Source organism: Choloepus didactylus, chromosome 1 (genome assembly GCF_015220235.1).
Source record: "Choloepus didactylus isolate mChoDid1 chromosome 1, mChoDid1.pri, whole genome shotgun sequence".
NCBI lineage: Eukaryota > Metazoa > Chordata > Mammalia > Pilosa > Megalonychidae > Choloepus > Choloepus didactylus.
Genome location: NC_051307.1, coordinates 159,553,586 through 159,571,744, shown reverse-complemented (window position 1 = coordinate 159,571,744; position 18,159 = coordinate 159,553,586). Strand labels below are relative to the sequence as shown.

At 39.8% G+C, this 18,159-nt stretch overlaps 1 protein-coding gene across 2 annotated transcripts in view; it reads right to left on the bottom strand.

Annotated features, from left to right (window-relative positions):
* The window catches only part of STAG1 (stromal antigen 1), a 425,662-nt gene extending 418,583 nt beyond the window's left edge, over positions 1 to 7,079 (bottom strand). Inside the window, exon 1 of one of the 2 annotated variants that reach the window (XM_037844464.1) lies at positions 6,835 to 7,079. The gene's annotated coding sequence lies outside the window, so the exon portion shown is untranslated. The remainder of the gene's footprint in view (positions 1 to 6,834) is intronic. The other variant, XM_037844439.1, reaches the window with a different exon arrangement.
* Between the last annotated feature and the right edge of the window lie 11,080 nt (positions 7,080 to 18,159).

Here is an 18,159-nt window from a genome sequence, read left to right as displayed (position 1 = left end):
CAACAAAAAAAAAAAAAGGTGCTGGGTCAATCACACCACAGCAACTGTAAGTCTAGCACACTGTATGTTATATGAAAATACAACTACCACTTAGCAGGAGTATGATCTTAGGCACTTAAATACCTTAATTTCTCTGATATTCAACCTCATCTCTAAAATAGGTAAAACCATAGGGATCAAGGAATGGTGAGAGTAATATAATCTCTTTCTCACTGCCTTCCTTCTTTATTTTCTTTATTTTTAATTTTCCCTCAATGCAATCAAATGCTTTTATAGAGGAGGGCACTTAAAAAGTCCCTCTAACTGATTTAAGAAACTGTGGTACAAAGAAATATGATAAACGAAAAACTGTGAGAAAAAGACAAAATAAGTGAGAAAAATCTTATTAAGTGGGGCTATTGCGCTGCCTATGTCCTCTCCTTGTATGTCCAGATTGTAAAGATACAGGACACAACATATCAAAACTTATGGGATGTAACTAAAACAGTGCTTAGAGGAAAATTTATAGGTGTAAATGTCTATGTTAAGAAAGAAGATCTCAAACCTATAATCTAATCATCCACATTAAGACACAGGAAAAAAGCAAGGTAAACCTAAAGCAAGCAGAAGGAAGGAAATAATAAAGTTTGGTGAGGAAATCAATGAAATAGAGAATAGAAAAATAGAAAAAAATCAGTGAAACCAAAAGTTGGTTATTTGAAAGGGTCAACAAAATTGACAAACCTTTAGCTAGCTTGACCAAGGAAAAAAAGAGACTAGTCTCAAATTACTAGAATCGAAAATGGAAGAGGGGACATTACTACTGACCTTACAGAAATAAAATGGATTATAAAAGAATACCATGGCAGCTTCTTAGACCTTACACCCAAAGCAAAAGCAACAACAACAAAAACAGATAAACGGGAACTCCTACAATCAAAAGCGTCTGTGCCGCAAAGGATTTTATCAACAAGGTAAAGAGGCAACCAACTCAAAGGCAGAAAGTATTTAGAAACCATATACCTGATATCCAGCATATATAAAGAAAGCCTACAACTCAACGATAGTACAAACAGGCCAATTATAAAATGAGCAAAAGATATGAAAACACATTTTTCCAAAGAGGAAATATAAATGGCTAAAAAAACACATGAAAAAATGTTTATCTTCACTAGCTATTACAGAAATGCAAATCAAAACCACAATGCGATATCATCTCAAACAAGTAAGAATGGCTGCCATCAAACAAACAAGAAACAAGAAATGCTGGAGAGGATGTGGAGAAATCAGACCTTTTATTCACTGCTCGTGGGAATGTATAATGGTACAGCCACTGTGGAAGACAGCTTGGTGGTTCCTCAGATAACTAGATAGCAAGTTACTCTACAATCCGGCCATTCCACTTCTGGGTATATACCCAGAAGACCTGAAAGCAGTGACACAAACAGACATCTGCACACCAAAGTTCACAGCAGCATTGTTCACAATTGCCAAGAAATGGAAACAATCCAAGCATCCTTCCACAGACAAGTGATAAACAAAATGTGCTATATACCTATGACGGAATACTATGCAGCAGTAAGAAAATATGGATGAACTTTGAAAACATAATGCTGACCGAAATAGGTCACACACAAAAGAAGAGATACTATATGTTATCACCAATATGAACTCCCTGAGCAATGTAAAATTAGTGTCTTATAAAATAGAATATTAGGGTACCTAGAGATAAACAGAAGCTAGTGAAGGGGGAATGATTACCTAATATGTATAGACATGTTAACGAGGGTGAACTTAAAAATACAGGAATGGACAGGGGTGAAGATAGTTCATTAATGGGATTACAAATATCAGTGCTTCATTGAAGGCAAACATGATTGAAAGGGGTTGTTCAAAGGCATATAACCCACAGATTAGCACTACAAATATAAATAAGTGCTTGTATGATCTACTTCTAAGGTAAGACACTGGTACAAAGAGTTAACAACAGAGAATTATATGGGGAAAACTACCTATTGTGTATTATCAACTATATTTAATAGGAATACCTTACCAGTACCACACTAGCACTAGGGACAAATAATTAGGGCCTGATTAAGAGCTTTGGGGTATTTGGGGTTATATAACTGTTTAAAATTAAGAGTGATAATGATTGTACAACTAAGTGAAGATAATGTGAGATACTAATTGTTTATCATGGACAGCATTATTTGTTATTTGAAATTAGGAACCCCCTACTTAAGTCAAGCCCTCAATATTGAGGCTTGCTCTTCTAAAACTTTTGGCTGTGAAGGGGACACTAAGCCTACCTATAATTATGCCTAAGAGTCACTTCCAGAAAACCTCTGTTGCTCAAATGTGGCCTTTCTCTCTCTTAAGCCCAATTCTGCAAATAAAATCATTAACACCCCGCCACCCCCGCTCCAAGTGGGACATGACTCCCAGGGGAGTGATTCTCCCTGGTAACCTGGGACACAACTCCCAGGAATGAGAATAACTTCTTGACAAAAAGGGGGAAAAGAAAGTTACCAAAATACAGTTTCAAGGGCTGAGAGATTTCAAACAGAGTCAAGAGTCTATCCTGGAGAATACTCTTATGTAAGCTCCAGCTAGATATTACACATGGCCATAGTAAACTAAGCCCTAATCAACATAGACCTGAAAATACTAAATACCTAGGTCCCTATCTGAGACTCTATAAAAGTTTCACTCACTAAGCTTATTTTTCAGAAACTTAGATCCTCCAGAGTGTTCCTATGCCAGATAAGTCCCAAAACCCAGAGGCAATAGCCTCTTCAAGAACATCAACCAGATGCATCCCTCTTTCCCATAATGTCAACACGCCTTTTTCAATAAGAACAAGTTACGGTGGTCATTGCCCTGAAGATTGAGAAAGTAATCAAACAATAGGGAGGGGTAGCAACAGACAAGATAGGATTTAACAAAGGATTACAAACACTGAATCTTTATATATATTTTTTTAGTTCCTAGGGTATTAAAATATCTAGAAGGAAGTAACTGAAATAGTGGAACTGTAACCCATAACATTCTTTGAAATTTGCTCTATAGCTACTTGCTAAATTGTAATTTGAAAGTTATCATCTTTCTGTATACATATTTCACAATAAGGAAATAACTGAAATTGTGGAACAGTAACCTGTAACATTCTTTGAAATCTGCTCCCTACTTGTTAAATCATACTTTGAAAGTTATCACTTTTCAGTATATGTTATATTTCACAATAAAAATGTAAAAAAAAAAAGAAATTTAAATAAAATTCTAAACAAATATTTTTTTAAAAAGAATATTATGAAAAATTTTATGTCAACAAATTAGACAGCTTTGATGAAATGGACAAATTCCTAGAAAGCTACAACTACAGAATCTAACAAAAGAAGAAAAAAAATCTGAATAGACCTATAACAAGATACTGAATCTGTAAACAGAAAACTACTCACAAAGAGCCCAGGCCCATATGACTTCACTGCTGAATCCTACTAAACATTCAATGGAAAACTACACCAATTCTTCACAAACTCTTCCAAAAAAAGAAGAGGGAACATTTCCCAACTTGTTCTATGAGGCCAATATTATCCTCAAGCAAAAACATTACAAGAAAACTACAGACCAGTATCTCTTATGACTATGGACACAGAAATCCTCAACAAAACACTAGCAAACCAAATCCAGCAACATTAAATATATATATAACACATTATGGCAAAGTAGGATTTAGTCCATGGATGCAAGGTTCATTTAACACCCAAAAATCAATTAATATAATAACATCATATCAACAGAATAAAAAACAAAAGGCACACAATCACCTCAATAGACAGACAAAAAAAGCATTTTGCCAAATCTAACACCTTTTCATGATAAAAACACTCAGCAAACTAGGAAAAGGGAACTTCCTCAACCTGATAAGGGCATCTACAAGAAACAATCCTCAAGCATCATACTTGATGCTTTCCCCCTAAGATCAGGAAAAGGACAAGGATACCCACTCTTGCCACTTGTATCAACAATATACTCGAGCAGAAAAGTTCTAGCAAGGGCAATTAGGAAAGAAAAAGAAATATAAGGTATCCAGAGTGAGGCAAGAAGCAAAACTACCTCTGTTTGCAGATGACATGATCTTTTCTATAGATTCTAAAGAGACAAATGTGAAGATACTTCTTTTCCCCATGGCAGGCAGAATGCTAAGAGCCCCCAGTGACCTACATCCTTGTATTATCCCCTCCCCTTGAGTGTGGGAGAGAGCTGTGGATACAATGGGATTATCAGTCCCACAATTACGTTCTATTTCAAAGGGGATATTTTTATATGTAATTAAGGTGTCTAATCATTTGAGTTAATCAAAAGGGAGAATACCCTACCTGAGCCTGATCTAATCAGGTGAGTTCTTTAAAATAGGATCTTAAAAGGTCTATAGGTCAGAAACAGAGGCCTGGATGAAAGCAAACAGCTATGTTGTGAACCATCTACGAAGTCACGTCAAGGGAACTGGGGTGGCCCCTAGGAGCTGAGAGCAGTCCTTCACCAATGGCTAGCAAGAAGACTGGGATCTCAGTCATACAGCCACAAGGAGCAGTGACCTTGGAAAAGAACCCAAGCCTCAGATGATACCTGCAGCCATAGATAACCTTGATTTCAGAGAACCCAGCTACCCCATATCCAGACTTCTAACCTACAGAAACTGTGACATGGGTGTTTAAGTCCCTAAGTTTGTGGAAATTTGTTATGCATCAATATAAAATACGTCTTATTAATAAGGCATACAACAAGGCAGCAAAGAAAAAAGGGGAAATGGGCATGTACTGTGTTCCCAAATACATTACCATTCTTCACAGCTCTGAGATTAAGACATAGACAAAAACTACAACTTAAAATTTATGCCGTTTTAGCAATTATAAAGTGATTTTTCACTCACATCTTGTTAAACAACCACCATATATGAAATCACCACCATTTCAGAGATGAGGAAAGTAAAGTACATAGAGTGACATTCCAAACATCACAATCCTTATGGAATGTTCAGAGTAACTCCAGTCTGGGGCTCTCTACTTCCTACTGCTAAATCTATAAAAGATCAATTCAAATTAACAGTAATTGTATTATTCAACTGAAAAGAGGCAATCCTAATAACAAGCATCACCACATAATACAATTTTCCATATTTCACAACTCTTTAAATATCCCTTAGTTTTGCCAGAACATCAAAACTAAAGTGGATACTGAGAAATATCCACTCAAAAGTAATTTGGTTATAAAAATTATCATTGGTGATCATTCTATCATATTCAACACCACTTGAATAAATTTACTTTAATCCAAGTACACTTTGAAAATATAAAGCAAAAAAATCCAGCAAAACACCTGTAGGTTTTCTAGAACTTTATTCAAATAACAAGCAATTTATGTTCTAAGTATTCTTAAAAATCAAAAGCAATAACCTTTCCAGATCAATGTTTCCTCCTCGTGCAGTTTTTTTTACTCTTAATTCCTCCTACATTACAAATATGAGAACGTAGTACAACTTCATACAATAAACAAGTCATTTTTATTTTCACTGTTCTGTATATTTAAAAGAATGCTACATCATCAGAATTTGCAATTTTCCTTAAAAAAAAAAAAGCATAGAAAACTAAATGGAGTCAAATTCTAGAAAATTTACAAATAACAGTTTTTTTATACCAATTCATATATTTCACAAACACTGTATTTGCTAAGAAGATGAAAAATATAGTCCTTTCTAGGCACAACCAAGATAAGGAGTAAGCTATTTTCATCACCTTCACAACTTTTAACAGCAAACAATTCGCTAACATCACAGACAAATGCTATTGTTTTGAGTTTATAAGTTTACAAAACCATCTCATGATTTATAAGCCTGGGGCACGATTCCCTGCAATAATGAGGAGAATCAACAACACTTCAAATGTGGGTAGATGGGGCAACGTGACAATTCTTATACCTGAACATTTCTTAGTACCTACAGCACTCAAGAAGCACCCAGTTCAGACCTTCCAATCAGGTCCAGGTCCAACTCCGGGCACTCCAGTTTCCCGGCTCGTCACCCCGCCCCCACCCCGAGAAAGGAGGGAAAACAACTTTTTATTAGCCTCGTCTCCCGGGGAATAGGCGAACTAGCCGGGCAGCGCTCGAACCTGGACACGTTTCACAAGGGGGCCTCCGTCGGGGGCGGGAAGGGCAGATGGCTGGGAAGGCAAGTTTCGACGCCTGCTCTTCCCCAATCACCCACCCGCCTGCCCCACCCCACGAAGAAGTGGTTTGGCTGGCTACCACGTCGAACGACCCCCAGGCCCCTCCGCTGAGGCGAGCTCGTGGTCATGTGACGACACGCCGCTAAAACACCGCAGAAACGCAGATCGGCAAGCAGCGGACGGCGTCCGCACCAGCCCACCTCGACCCGGCCCCTCCCGGCGCGGGCTAGTCCCAAGAGCCCGGGCAGGGGGCGGGGGTGCAGAGGGCGGGCTTGGCGGCGGGCCCGAGCGCGCCACAAAGGCTTCCGCGCCTGTCGCCGTAATGCCACGGCGGGCGGGGGCACAATTTTCGGGGCCCATGGGAGGGGTGAGGAGCGACGAGGCAGCCTGGGTGCCGCCGCGCTCACAGTCGTTCCCCGAGTCCCAGCGCCCAGACGGCCCGCAGCCGCCGCGCCCCACACAGGCCCGCGCGGCCTCCCTCCCCCGCGCGGGGCCCGCCCGCTCCCCGCTCGCGCTCTCTCGCTCTCGCCCGGCCTCCATCTTGGATCGGCGTTTCCAGCCCCCGCGCCGCTGCCGCCGCATTCCCCCTTTCCCGCCCCCCGCCGCCGCCGCCGCCGCCCGCGCTCACCTCAGCTGCCCATACGGGCGCCGCCGGCCGTCGACCCAGTTTCCCCCCAAAAGTCTCCGGTGTGTTATTCCCGATGTGGGGGGGTTCTTACGGGGTGGTCGCCGGGGGTTCGGGAGCGGGGGCCGCGCCTTCAACGGAGCTGCAATCCTAACCCGCCATCTGGTGGCATTTTCCACACGCCAATGGCGCCGCTGCAGACTTGGTTCCGGACCGCCCTCTGCTGGCCGTGGTGCTTACTACCTCGCTGACGGGACGGGCCTGCCCGGAAAAGGGAGGGGGCTGTAGCGCGAGTTCTGGCCGCGGCGGGAGCGCGCGCAAACGTTTTCCTGTAGGAGGGCGCGCACGCGCACTGGCGGCGCGGGAAACGCGGCCGGTGCGTGGCGACTCCGCCCACACAGGGAGCGCTCCCCCAGCTCAACCAATCGCAGGCGGCGCATACCTCTTGGTGAGGCGCTGTGGCGGGTTTGTGGGCCTCGGGAGGCGGGCGGAAGGACGGCCACTGCAGCGCCTGCGCACGTCGCTTACCCAGTTGCGGCCCGCCATTTTTGGAGCTTTTCCGAGACCGGGGGAAGTAACCCGCTCCCGGCTCCTTCACGGAGGCCCCTCCCCAAATCTCGGGGCTGGATCGCTCCTGCTGGCCCGCGTGGTTCCTGCCGCCCCCACCCACCGCTTGAAATGCGCGCAGGGGAAACGGGAGGGAGTGGTGGCGCAAAACCAGCCATTCCCGCCTCTCCGGGTTTAGCGAAACCTTGAGAGCTTAGCGATTTATTGTTGGTAAAGCGCTTTCCTAAGCGAAGGTGGAAAGATTGCGAGAAAGAGTTGGGATCTCCCTCGCCGCAGATCTAGACGTAACAGTGCCGGTCCGGGGCCGATTGGCGTCGTCCCTGCCTCTAAAAAGCGAATCCTTTCCTTGTGCCGGCATTGCATAAGGCGGCAGCATTGGCTAGTTAGTGAAAAAAGCGTGTAGAATCAATCGACTCAGCCTCGGAATTAAACTCCTCCCACAGCCTGGGAATACCCTCTGTTGCTCTGAAATGGACGTAAGAATTCTACTCTTCTAGCTGCCAAAAGAGAAATAACCAACTTAAGATGATGACCAAATATTCCATTGAGCCTTCTCACTACCATCCACTCAACTCCGTGGCTGTGACTCCTACCTTTCACCCGCTCATAGTTTTTCACTACAAACCTGAATCCTTAATCTCCCGGGTGATCAGCCCCATTTATGACTGAATTATCGTCGCTACAGCAAGTTCTAATTCATTATTGCCTTAGAATCGCTCAATTCCTTTTACAGGTTTCGGGACCAGTCTCCAATAGATTATCCTCTTCCTGGTTTCTTTTTTTCATTGGAGATAACAGCCGACCGAGTTGGGTATGAATTCGTGAACTACAACTACAACTGGAATGACAACTATACCTTCCATCGTATTCTCCTCAAAGACTATTTTTAGCTTTCCTTTTCGTTAAAGTTGCCAGTCCCAGTCCATACTAATAGGTAACTTCATCTGGTTTCCTGGGCTTTATGGTATAGGACTCCAATTCCGCTTTGATTTTCTCTCCACCTTAAAATATCTATAGCCACTTCTTGTGATCTCAGAAATTCTCACCAAATTAACCCATTCTCTCTTCCCATCTCTCCAAAGCTGCCTGGACTATGTAGTTCATGCCTTCCCACTTCCCCATTCCACCACTACTTTTGTAGGGTCTTGTATCTTCAATATCTTCTTATCCACTGGCTTCTTTTTGTTTTTCAACAGTTTCCGTTTCTTAAAAAAAATAAAATAAAATAAAAATCAGTGCTGCCACTCCTTCCAGTTATAGTACCTTCTAATCACTGTCAAATTTCTCAAAAGCAGCAGTTCCATCTTCATTTCCAATTTACTCTTTTATCAGTCTGACCCATTAGCAACAAACTGAAACTACACTTTTAGGTTACCAGAGTTCTAATTCCCAAACCCTTTTCTCATTCCTCATTTTCTTTGCACACCCAATCTCCATCCCCTCCTTGAAACCTTTTCTGCCTTTCTTTTAAGATACTTCCTTGGTTCTACACATACTTGGTTTATCAGTCCTCTGATTTCTTTCCTAGCTCCTCCTCTCACTTCCATCCCGTGATTCAACCCCTAGTTCTCTCATCTTCTCTACTACATTGTTTCTCTTAGAAATCTTCCCCAAAATACTGTTTGGTCTGATTTTTCCTTATCTAAGGTTTCGCATGTTCAGCTACTTGCTCAACATTCAATACTTAAAATTATGTCTTATTCAAATTACCTAATTTCTCTTAATATCATTATGATTTCAGGACAGTGTAGTGATAAAGAGCATGGACTCTGGAACCAGACTGCCCTGCCACTTACTAGCTATGTGACCTTGGACAAAGCTCTTTGTGCCTCAGTTTCCTTAACTGTAAAATGGAAATAATGTTACCTACCTCATAGGGTTGTTATGAATATTAAATGAATTAACACATATAGAAATGCCATCAGTGTTATTGTTTTTTATCTTGCTAAGAAAATTTTAGAAAAAATGTATTTTTACATCCAAGGGCATGGGTAATCAACTTTCTGAGTTCATAGTAATCTAAAAAGTTCTTGTTTTGCCCTCACAGTCTATGGTTGGGCTAGTGCTTGTAAATAATAACATAGCCTTCTAGGATCTAAACTGTAGGGCCAGACTTGACGCCTTCAAAAATACCAAGTCCCACCGTATCCTCATTCAGATCCCTTCCTTTTTTCTTCACTTACTCAGGTCTTTCCTCACTTTCACCCACATCCCATTTTTGCCTTACATCAGAACCACTGTAATAGCCTTCTAAATTGTCTTTATCCTTCATTCACCTCCCTTTAAAAAATGCAACATTGTTTGCCTACATTAAAATTTTTCACTGGTCCTGAGGCTTACAAAATATAATCTAAATACTTAACTGGCAATCAAGATATGCTGTGATCTTTATCCAATTACTCTCTACTTTGTTACAAATTCTTCATAGTAGCTTATCTGGTCTGATCAATCATAAATGTAAGTAAACAAAGGACAGATTGATTCATCCTTTAGCTACCTGGGTAAGATAAAGCAATAGGTCCCTATCATGTTGACTTTGTTACAGAATTAAGTTTTCCCAGGAGCCTCTGCTTTCATGAAATTCTTAAGATTCCAAATATCTTGGCAGTAGGTTAACATTGAACAGAGGCTCAAATGCATCATAAAGTGTTACTATAGTTTATTTTAAAAGAATTCTTGTATAGTGTTGTTTTATCTGGAGTTTTAAATTGCTTTTCTTTTTTTCCCCCTTGCATATGTATCAAATGATAATATGTCTGAAAATGTGTTAACTGTAACATTAGTCAGTAACTTGAAGAACTTTGCTTTATAACACAAAGTAACAGTTTGTGACTTTTTCATCTCTGGATAATGTTAGCATGCAGAACATTTCAGTTATTCCATGGAGCTTAGAGCTCTGCTTACTATCAAAGATGTTCAGCCAACTTTTGTTTTGATGACATTAATGATGGTATTCCTTTCACAGAGAGGAGTACCATTTGATTCATGATTCTTCCTCCCCCTTTCGCCTTTACAGAGTTCCAGGTAGAGTTAATGCATCTTTAAACCAAAAGGAGGCCTTCTGATCATGCTTTCTCACTCTTCTCTTTCACTGCCTCACAAATCTCATGAATATCTGAAACATCCCATAAACATAGTAATTATAACCACTGTCTCATTCTATTCTCTTTAAAATCAAGTATTCTCCCTTCGAATTTTTCACTTGGTTGGCATTTGCTATTGCTTATATTGCTATATCTTTGCAAAAACCATAAATACTTTTATCCCATTTTCTACTCTTGCAATTAAAGTGTGCTGCCAACTGGTGGCAATAATGTGCCATGTTGCCCACCTACAAGATTAAACCATATTTCCCATCCCTTTTTTAATACTAAGATTATAATTCCTTCTAAACATGAGCAATCAATTCTTTCCCAAGATTGGTAATGAGAGGGATCCAGACTTGGTCACCTGGTTGCAAGTAAAACCCTATCCCCAAAAAGTGGAGGATCGGAACTGCTCAGACAAAAAAAAGAAATCTCTTAAGCAGAGGGTTGGAGCTTGTGTGGGTAGGAGCTAAGGTTTGTTAAATATATATTTGGGGTGAAGAATTAGGGATCAGTAGAATGATTTGTTTAGTCCAAATTTCTTGGTATTCTTGGAATTTCCACCTCATTGCTTATTTCAAAAGACCTGAAATGAGGCCTAGCTCACTTTGGGGAGTCATCTTTTACAGGATAGATGTCTAAAACATGGTTTCCATGTAGACAGAGAAACCAGCCTCTTTTTTTTTTTCCAAAGAAATGCACACATGCTCACAGACATAGGGGACTGGTGGTTTGATGGGCTGAGCCCTCTACCATGGGACTTGCACTTGGGAAGAGTGTTGCTGCAAAGGAGAGGCTAGGCCTGCCTATAATTGTGCCTAAAAGCCTCCTCCCGAATGCCTCTTTGTTGCTCAGATGTGGCCCTCTCTCTCTAGCTAAGCCAACTTGGTGGTTGAAATCCCTGCCCTCCCCCCTATATGGGATCAGACACCCAGGGGAGTGAATCTCCCTGGCAAGGAATCTAGACCCGGCATCCTGGGATGAAGAACATCTTCTTGACCAAAGGGGGGGTGTGAAAGGAAATGAAATAAGCTTCAGTGGCAGAGAGATTCCAAAAGGAGCTGAGAGGTCACTCTGATGAGCACTCTTACACACAATATAGACAACCCTTTTTAGGTTCTAATGAATTGGAATAGCTAGCAGTAAATACCTGAAATTATCAAGCTACAACCCAGAACCCATGAATCTTGAAGACAATTGTATAAAAATGTAGCTTATGAGGGGTGACAATGTGATTGGGAAAGCCATATCAGCCATACTCCCCTTTGTCTAGTTTATGGATGGATGACTAGAGAAATGCAGGAAGAAAAAAAAAAAGGCACCTAGTGTTCTTTTTTATTTTAATTGCTCTTTTTCACTTTAATTTTTATTCTTATTGTTTTTGTGTGTGTGGTAATGAAAATGTCAAAAATTAATTTTGGTGATGAATGTACAACTATATAATGGTACTGTAAACAATTGAATGTACTTTTTATTTTGTATGACTCCATGGTATGTGAATATATCTCAATAAAATGGAATTTTAAAAAAAAGAAATGCACACATGGCAACAGAAACAAATTTGTTTCAAAGGAAGCAAATTTAATTGTAATAAATCAAATGCCACAGAAGAACTTATGATGAAAAGCAACAGTCTCTTATCTTAACCCTTTCTACCTTCATGACTACTCACCAGGGACAACTTCTTTTACATATTTTTATTTTTGTGATGCTTACTTCAGTATTTTGAAAAATGCACATATCAGCATTAGACACTATGCAATGACTCTCTGCTCTTAAAGATAGGATTTAATTATTTATGCTAACACCTGCTCCTCCAATGTTTAATAGTTACATTAATTTTAGCTCCTTTGTAAGTTTTCTTTGTAACTTTAAATAATACAGTATAAAATTCTAGAAAGTATTTCAACTCCCCACTTTGCAAGATGAGATCATTAATACAGCAATTCTTTCATCTTCTACCCAACACCCTTAAACCCAGTCAAAAGTCTTCTGTGTTTTGTCCATAGGTTGACTCAAAGTCAACAGCCAACTACCAGGCTAAGGAGCATGCCAGGATTACATTTTCTCCATGGTACCACTGTCAAAACCACTTGAAGACCACTCAAAGAATATGTGGATCAGGATCAAATGTATTTGCTTCCCTTATTATCAGTTGCCCAAATATTTTTGCTTCATGTTTGGGCCACAAACTTCTTGTATGGCTTGATTTTTCCTGGAGTTTCAAATTGCTTTTCCTTTTTTTATTTCCCTGCATATTTACCTAATTTATTATGTCAAGTTTTTCCATTCTCTGTATCCTTTTATAGGGATGCTCTCTTTTGCATAACTGGCACCTGCCCCTAATAAACTTTTGGCCTTCTGCCTCTATTTAGACCAGTTGCTCTTTTACCTCCGTTACACCCCTGAGGATGTTTCTTTAACTGCATTCCTAGGTAAGAGCCACGCTTTCCTAGAATCTCTCTCTTCTTTCCTGATTTATCTTTGTGTTTGCTGGAGAAAATCCTCAATAACTACCTATGAAAAAATAGGAGGTAAACTTTCAGTCTTTGGGCATTTGAAAACATCTTTATTCTGCTTGGTCAGTATAGCTGAATTTGAATTTGTTTTCCATCAGAACTCTCAAGGCACTGTCCAGCATGTTCTGGAGTTCAATAATACTGATAAATTGAATAGAAGTGTGGTCTTATTTTTAATAGATAGTCTTATTTTATAATCCCCCTCATACCACCAAAAGCTTACTCCTGAAACTTACATTTAATTTACTTTATTAGCTGGAAATAACCTCTTGGTTAGAATCTTTTATGGGAACATATTCAAATCAGTTTAAAAAGGTGGAATGGAGAAGAGTGAAAAGTTATTTGCCCTTTCTTTTCCCCTAGAATCTTAGTTCTCCCCAGAGGTAGCCACTGTTACCCATTTCTAGAAGCTTTCAGGACTTTCTCCCTATTCTTAATGTTATGACATTTCAAATAATGAAAATTTAAAAACCACCTAAGTTATCAGGGTCATATTTGTAAATTTTGTTTTCAGAATAAATGCAAGCAAGCAATGAATAAAAAATGAATATAAACAGCTTTGTCGTTGACACCTAAATAAATATACATTGAGTCCTTCCTACTATATATGCCAGACACTGCTCTTTTTTGTACAGCTTTTTGAGGTATGATCTACATATTATAAACTGCACATTTTTAAAGTGTACAATTTGATGAGCTATGACATATATATACACCCATGAAACCATCACCACAATCAAAATAATAAATATATTCATCACCTCCAAATGTTGCTTCATACCCTTATGTAATCCATCCATCCCCCTCCACTCCATTCATCCCATCCCCAGGCAACCACCACGTACTTTCTGTCCAGTCATCTGCTTTCTGTCACTATAGGTTAATAGCATTTTCTAGAATTTTATATAAATGGAATTATATAGTATGTACTCTTTTTGTCTGGTTTCTGTCACTCAACAATTATTTTCAGTCATCCATGCTGTATCAATTTTTCATTCCTTATTATTGCTGCTGTAGTATTCCATTATATGATTGTACTATAATTTTATCCATTATCTGCTGGTGGACTGTGGTGGTTTGAAGCTGTATATACCCCAGAAAAACCTGTTCTTAAATCTAATTCATACCTGTGGGTGTGAACCCATTTTAAGTAGGACCTTTTGATTAGGTTACTTCAGTTACCCACCTCAATCAGGATGGTTCTTAATCCTATCACTGTAGTCCTTTACAGGCAGAATGAAACTCAGAGAGAAAGCCATAGCAGAAGCAGGCAGATGCTGAAATCAGTGGAACCTAGAGAAAAAGAGAGAGACCAGGAGATGCCACCATGTGCCTTGCCATGTGACAAACTAAGGACCGAAATTGACTGGCAGTCAGCCCCAGAACACCACAGACATCAAAGAGGAAAGTACATACTAACTGGTCTGATGTATCAGGCATTTGATAAATGTGAGCACTTTGATTTGGACTTTCTTTTAGCCTCAAAACCACAAGCTAATATATTCCCATTGTTTAGGCCAAACCATTTCATGATATTCGCTTGAGCAGCCCAGGAAACTAAAACATGGACATTTGGACACAGTTTTTGTCTATTGTAGTAAAGCTACTATCAACAGTCAGACATTTGATTTTCTTTTGGATTTGTTCTTTAGGTAGACATAAAAGGATAAGTCTATAGAGAAAGGGCTAAAAATTCAAATGCCTTCAAGAGCCAGACAGGCAACATAAGTAAGTGGTGAAAAAAAGAAATTAGATGTAATAAAACCAACAGGGTAAGCCTTATAGTGAGTGGAAAATTGACATTTGGCCACCACATAGGAAGGGGTGGAGATTACAACAAACTGGAGAGCTCATACCCAGTGTAAATCAGTGCTGCTTAATTTTCTTTTATTACTTTTTTCTTTTTTGGGAGAGGTCACAAATACAGATTTTTATGTGAAGTTTGTTGTTTTTCTTTAATCTTTAAAATGACACCATTTTCTTCCCTTCCCAAGTGTGGAAACAAATGAAAAATAAGATTTTGAAATCAGATAGGAAGAAATAAAAATATTGGCTGGAATAAAAATCCTGATATTTTTAATTGGACACTGGATGTTTGTGCATTCATTGTATTATTCCCTCGTCTTTTGGTCATGTTTGAAATTTTCATGATAAATATAATTTATAAAAATTAGCTTTGGTAAAAAGTTAGAGAAAGAGGTTCAGTTTGGCAAATTGGCTTGTTAATGGTCTCACCTCTACCCACAAATGAATTCATCACACAGTTATAGGCAGAACTGGACAACTCAGGCTTCCCCACAGGATTTTGGGCCTGCCTCTGTAAGTTTCTAACATGAAGAAACAGAGAATTAATTGAGTCCTGCAAACAGACCAGGGGAGACAGAGAGTAAAACATAGAAACAGAGAAAGCCCAGAAAGGACTTAGACTTTCAAGCTTGGTTCAGAGAGACTGAAGAGTTCTCCTCATTCTTTTTCTTCTTAGGGAGATAAAACTTTCTCCCCTCTATGAAAACATAAGGAACGAGAGATTTAAATGCTTTACCCCTGTGGTGGACATTGTGATGTGCTGCTCAGATCCCTCTTGAAGGAATTCTCCTAGCTGCCAGATATGCTGCTTGCAGAGTCATTGATCCATTTAGGATTGCTGCATTTGCAGAGAGCAAACTTGCCCAAGGTCAGGTTCCTTCCCAGGGTGGCCCACTTTCAATGACTGATCAAAGTGAGGGTATAAGAGCCTGACTATCTGTTCTAGTTTGCTAATGCTGCTGAAATGGAAAACACCAGAAATGGATTGGCTTTTCATAAAGGGAATTTATTTGGTTATGAAATTACAGTCTTAAGGCCATAAAGTGTCCATCAACGAAGGGTACCTTTACTGGAGGATGGCCAATGGCATCCGGAAAACCTCTGTTAGCTGGGAAGGCACATGGCTGGCGTCTGCTCCAAGTTCTGGTTTCAAAATGACTTTCTCCCAGGATGTTCCTCTCTAGGCTGCAGCTCCTCTTCAAAATGTCACTCTCAGTTGCTCTTGGGGTATTTGTCCTCTCTTAGCTTCTCCGGAGCAAGAGTCTGCTTTCAATGGCTGTCTTCAAACTGTTTCTCATCTGCAGCTACTCTCTCAGCTTCTGTGCATTCTTCAAAGTGTCCCTCTTGGCTGTAGCTGCTCTTCAAAATGTCACTCTCAGTTGCTCTTGGGGCCTTTGTCCTCTCTTAGCTTCTCCAGAGCAAAAGTCTGGAGCAAAATGCTTCCAACGGCCGTCTTCAAACCGTCTCTCATCTGCAGCTAGCAGTGAACTCCTTCTGTCTGAGCTTATATAGTGCTCTGGTAAACTAACGAAGGCCCAAGCTGAATGGATGGGGCCATACCTCCATGGAAATGATCTAATCAGAGTTATCACCTACAGTTGGATGGGTCACATCTCCATGGAAACACTCAATCAAAGAATTACAATTTAATCAACATTAATACATCTGCCCCCACAAAGTTGCATCAAAGAACATGGCATTTTGGGGGATATAATACATCCAAACAAGCACACCATCTTAGAGACCAACTAGGGGCAGCTGTGAAGAGCAATTCTAACTCCAGAGCTTCCTGTGGGGCCTGCATCACAGCTCAATTTCTCTCTGTACCCAATCCTGCTTTCTTCCTCTCTCTTCCACAAGCATCATTCCCAAGGGCACTCCTTAGTAAACATCCCACCTATTAAACACTGCTTCATAATCTGCTTCCTGGGAAACCAAATTCCTGCGATAGCCTCCCATGACAGTTGGCACCAGGGTCTGAGAAAGCAGGGACTAAGCTTGACAATGAGGACCCCTGTCACAACATTGCAGTCCAGCCCAAACTTTCTTGGGGAATGAATTGGGTTACTATACCAGCAGAAAAGTACATACTAACTGGTGTAATATATCAGGCATTTGATAAATGTGGAGAAAATAGTAACTATCAGCACAATGGAACCGGGTGGCTATTGCTTAGTCAGATTGATACACTGGAAAGAGATTATGAAAAATTGAGAGTGATTAATCACAAATTAAGAGTTATAAGTGAAGACTAGAGGGTTTTCTGGGTAGTGTACAAAGTGGCTCTTATCTCTGACAGTGGGTAGCCAGAGTAAGCTGAACCCCTACTGCAGAGAAGCACACTACTTCACAGGGTGGCCCATATTCAATGATTAATCAATGCCAGGATAAAAAACAAAATCAATACCATGGGCAACATGGGACAACTCTTCTGGGTCATTCCAGCTCCAGAGGGAGGTCAGCTGAAGCAATCATTAGGTTTGCATCCCAACTTAACTTTTTCTTCTGCTCAATTCTGCTTCCTTCCTCTTCTTTCCACAGATGTTGATCCCAAGGGCACTCCTTAATAAATGTCCTGAAAGCTAAACTTCATCTCAGAGTCTGCTTCCAGAAGACTCAACCTGTGACAGTCATTTATAGTATATCCTGACAATAGATTATTATGTAACCTATTAAAAAAGATGATGTACCTCCAAAGTACCTGGCTACCCACTACAATATGCCTTGGGGGTCAAAAAACAACAAGATACAATAAGTTAAACAAAATCAGGTTAATATAAAAGAGGGAAAAATCTGAATAAATACCTTAGTGTTAACAGTAATTGTCTCTGGATAGTGAATTTTATTTTCCTTTGAACACCTTTCCTATATATTCTGATATTCAGTATATTTAGCATATACAATTAATATATTTAGTATTTGTTATATGTTTAATAAAAAGTGCAACAAAACTAGATTCATTTTGGAAATCAACTTTATAGTAAATAATCTGTCACATAACTGGGACAGTAAATTAGTATAACCTTTCTGGAATATAATTGAGCCATACACATAAAGACTTAATTTCTATTAATTCTATTTCTAGGAATTTATCCTAAGAAAATAACTTAAAGTGGAATTAAATAAGTCAGTGGAGTGATATGTATCAAATATTTTTATTACAGCTTTAATTATATTAGCAAAAAAGAAAACAACATAAATGATGCACACACATGTATGTGTGTGTGTGTATAAATTAGTATAGCCATTAAAAATATTTTCTTTTCAGAGAATATTCACTGACATGAAAAAGTCAAAATATGAAATGGTAAATGGTAAAAATTGGTATACAAGATTGTGTATACAGTTTG